General features: G+C 35.9%; 1 non-coding gene across 1 annotated transcript; it reads right to left on the bottom strand.

Moving 5' to 3' along the window:
* Positions 1 to 1,667: 1,667 nt before the first annotated feature.
* LOC114888460 lies at positions 1,668 to 1,771 on the bottom strand. The gene has a single exon (XR_003791795.1). It is a non-coding gene; the product is annotated as a U6 spliceosomal RNA (small nuclear RNA).
* Positions 1,772 to 4,625: the final 2,854 nt, after the last annotated feature.

The following is a 4,625-nucleotide window of genomic DNA, read 5'->3' as shown; positions in this document are numbered from 1 at the left end:
ATGATAATTTTACTAAAGTGTTTTCAACACTTCATGTCATTTATATCAAGATTATTTTGGGTACAGATCGAATTAGATACAAACCCTTAATTAAAACATTTTCAGATGTCACAAATGACACTTTAAGAAACATATAACCATAAACAGATGTAATTGTGACTTTTCTACAACAGAATGTATTGTCAATAAAATCATGGACCAATTCTTAGCATGTGTTTCTTTCCTCATGTCATTAATCACAGATCATGTCAATATTAACAACAATTTGCATTTTGTTCTGATAAAGCTGCTCCTTTATTTCTTGTTTGAATATTCAGTTTTGAAATAAATATATATTTGTTTAACTCATGCATTGCTATTCCTCATTTATTTATTTTTTAATTTTATAAGCCAGTTCTTTTCCATTTCATCGGGACAGGTCACAACTGCTTTTATCTAAATCAAGTTGCATACTCATTGAATACTCACGGTCTGAACTTTAGACATATTGTTTTACATACTGTCTTTTATTACTCTAATTGCTGTGCTACACGTATTTTTCCAAAGTGACGTTGCAATGTACGGTACATTTTTCTGATATTCCTAAAATTACCTTTCCTTCTCACCTTTTCTTTCACCTCAACATCTTTTCAGTGATGAATTCTCAAAAGGAATTCTGGAGCTCAAACAACGATAAAGGTGTAATAAAATTTTCAAATTACTTATAAATTGGTATTTAAAATTTTGCCTCTCTAGATGTGAATATATATATAGAAAAGTCAGATGCAGCAGGTAACAGATAATTAAAGAACAAAATTAATTGTTATGATAAAGGTAGCTCTTTATTATTTCACACAATTAATATACTTGTAAAATGTATGATGCTTCTGCAATATTTTTTTTAATTTTATTTTATATTGGAGTATAGTAGATTAACAATGTTGTGTTATAGGTGTACAGCAAAGCGATTCAGTTATACACATATCTATTCTTTTTCAAATTCTTTTCCCATTTCATTCATTCATTACAGAGTATTGAGCAGAGTTCCCTGTGCTATACAGTAGTTCCTTGTTGGTTATCTATTTTAAATATAGCAGTGTGTACACGTCAATCCCAAACTCCCATTCCATCCCTCATCCCTACCCTTCCCCCCTGGTAACCATAAATTCAGTTCTCTAAGTCTGTGAGTCCATTTCTGTTTTGTAAATAAGTTCATTTGTATCATTTTTTTTTAGATTCCTCATGTAAGGGATATCATATGGTATTTTTCTTTCTCTGTCTGACTTACTTCACTTAGCATGGTAATCTCCAGGTCCTATCAATACCTATTTTTTAATGTCTAAATTATTTTTTATTCCCTTTGGAAATCTCCAGTAGATGACAAATGAGTTGGTGGATTATATACAATATCTCTATACTACACTGTAGTAACACCACATTAAAATATTATTTAATTCTAAATTCACTTCAAGAGAAAAAGGTAAAATACAGGGGAACGTAGTGTTAATTCAGAAAATAAAATAGGTCACTTTTAGCACTTAAAATGCAAAATTTAAACTTTAAAAATTACTAAGTATAAAAATTATTAACCTACTTCCTCTAAAAGTGGTTATCCACCATTGAATGTCTTGCAGGATCGCTTTCAGATTTACAATGAAACAATAATCCCTAAGAGAACACGCTTCACAAAATACACAGAGTGCTTCATGAATTTGTGTGTCTTCTTGTGCAAGGGCCCAGCTAATCTTCTCTGAGTCATTCCAATTTTAGTGCATGTGCTGCCAGAACATACATGATTTTTAAACAACTTTTTAAATTAGTTTTAATCCCCATTCAATACGTAATTTTTTTTTTTTTTTTGGCCATGCAGTCCAGCTTGCAGGATCTTAGTTCCCTGATCAGGGATCAAACACAGGCCCCCTACAATGGAAGGGTGGCATCCTAACCACTCGACCGCCAGGGAAGTCCCTAAACACTGATTTTATAATATGATATATGTAACAGTACTCATTTACATCAATATTGACATAATTATATCAATATTGTTACAATAAATGTTTGTTAAGCCACCCAGTCCATGGTATTTTGTTATAGCAGCCTGAACTAAGATAGACTTTGGTAGTAAGAAGTGGGGTGCCACTGTAACAAATACCTAAAAATGTGGAGGTTTTAGAGGCTGGAAGAGTTTTGAGGTGCATGTTAGGAAAAGCCTACGGACCGTTAAAAGTGATCCTGGTGAGAGTTCAGAAAGGAAAGGGGAATAAACCTTCCATCTTCTTAGAGAATACAAAAGTAATCATGTATATAGAATGTTGGTAGAAATATAGACAGTGATAAATGGAATATTGCCTGCCACATCAGTAAACAAAGGATGTTAGTCATCAATGATTGCAGCCCTCCAGCGTGAGCCCTTGAGCCCTGAGGAAACTCAGGAAGGAAAGAATACCTGCCATCTAGCACCCATCAGACTGCAGCCACTCCCTACAGTGAGGAAGCTCAGGATGTGAAAACACAGGCCCCAGATGGCTGAGGTGCATATCAAAGGAATGATTTCAGTGAGCCCAGACTCCTGCATCTTCCCACACATAGAAGAGTGCTAAATTCTTTAACTTCACATATCTGGTTTTCTTTCTTTCTTTTTTTTTAAACTTTTTATTTTATATTGAGGTAGAGCCTATTAACAATGTTGTGATAGTTTCAGGTACACAGCAAAGTGACTCAGCCACACATATACACGTGTCCATTCTCCCCCAAACTCCCCTCCCATCCAGGCTGCCACATAACATTGAGCAGAGTTCCCTGTGCTACACAGTACATCCTTGTTGGTTATCCATCTTAAATATAGCAGTGTGTACATGTCAATCCCAAGCTCCCTAACTATCCCTTCCCCCCACCCTTCCCCCCCATAACAATAAGTTCGTTCTCTAAACCTGTGAGTCTGTTTCTGTTTTTTAAATGAGTTCATTTGTATCATTTCTTTTTAGATTCCTCATGTAAGGGATATCATATGATATTTCTCTTTCTCTGTCTGACTTACTTCACTCAGTATGACAATCTCTAGGCCCATCCATGTTGCTGCAAATGGCATTATTTCATTCTTTTAAATGGCTGAGTAATATTCCATTATGTATGTAACACATCTTCTTTATCCATTCCTCTGTTCATGGATGTTTAGTTTGCTTCCATGTCTTGGCTGTTGTAAACAGTGCTGCAATGAACATTGGAGTGCATGTATCCTTTCAGGCCATGTTTTTCTCCCAATTTATGCCCAGGAGGGTCATATGGTAGCTCTATCCATACTGTTCTCCCTAGTGGCTGTACAATTTACCTTCCCACCATCAGTGTAGGAGGGTTCCCTTTTCTCCACACCCTCTCCAGTATTTATTGTTTGTGGATTTTTTGATGATAGCCATTTTGACTGGTGTGAGGTGATATCTCATTGTAGATCATTCTTTAACACAATACACAAAAATAAGCTCAAAATGGATTAAAGACCTAAATGTGAGATGGGACACTATAAAATTCCTAGAGGAAAGCATAGGCAGAACACTCTCTGACATAAATTGCAGCAAGATCTTTTTCAGTCTGTCTCCCAGAATAATGGAAATAAAAACAAACATAAAAATGGGACCTGATTAAACTCAAAAGCTTTTGCACAGCAAAGGAAACAAACAAAATGAAAAGACAACCCACAGATTGGGAGAAAATAATTGCAAATGATGTGACTGACAAGGGATTAGTCTCCAAAATTTACAAACAGCTCATGAGACTTAATGTCATCAAAAACAACCCAATCAAAAAATGGGTAGAATACCTAAATAGATATTTCTCCAAAGACATACAGATGGCCAAGAGGCACATGGTTTTCTTTAATTGACAGTAATCTTTTGATGTTCCTGACTACCTGCCCTTTGTTGCAAAACTCCTATATATCCTAGCTCCCCCATCACCTCCTTGGAGCAGTTCTCTCAGGGTTACTTGAGATGCTTCCTCCTGGGCTTGAAGTCCTAAAAATCTCCACCAAATAAAACATAACTCTAACTCTCAGCTTTTAGGTTGTGAATAATTTTTTAGTTGACAGCAGTAAAGGCCATTCTGACGAGGTCCAGATGGAAATGAGGAACATGTTGTTGGACAATGGAGAAAAAGGTGATTCCTGTTATAAAGTGGCAAAGAACATGGCTGTGTTGTGTCTGTGTTCCAGTGTCTTGTGGAAGGTAGGACTTGAGAGTGATAAAACTGGATATTTAGCTGAGATTTCTAAGCAACGTGTTGAAGGAGTAGCTTGTTTTCTCCTGACTGCTGATAGTAAAATGCCTGAGAGAAATAAATTGAAGAAGGAATTGTTAAGCAATGAGCAAAAATAAACTAGAACTTAAAGATTTGAAAAATTCTCAGCCTATCCATATTGCAAAAAAATGAGAAAGCGTATTCTGAAGAGGACACTGAGAGTGTAACTGACCATTTTGATGAGATCAGAGTGGATACAAACCATGGACCTAATCAGCCATCAAGTAGAGGCCAGGATCAGAGATGGGATTATACCAGCAGAAATACTGCCAGCTGGGATTAAAGAGAACGGAGAAAACGGGACAGAGTGAAGGAAGGCTTTTGGACCTTTTTGATTTTATAGAAAAGGATGACAG

This window comes from Monodon monoceros, unplaced genomic scaffold, assembly GCF_005190385.1.
Source record: "Monodon monoceros isolate NGI ecotype Baffin Bay Population unplaced genomic scaffold, NGI_Narwhal_1 Super_Scaffold_8, whole genome shotgun sequence".
Taxonomy (NCBI): Eukaryota; Metazoa; Chordata; class Mammalia; order Artiodactyla; family Monodontidae; genus Monodon; species Monodon monoceros.
This window is presented reverse-complemented; position numbering and strand designations above follow the sequence as displayed.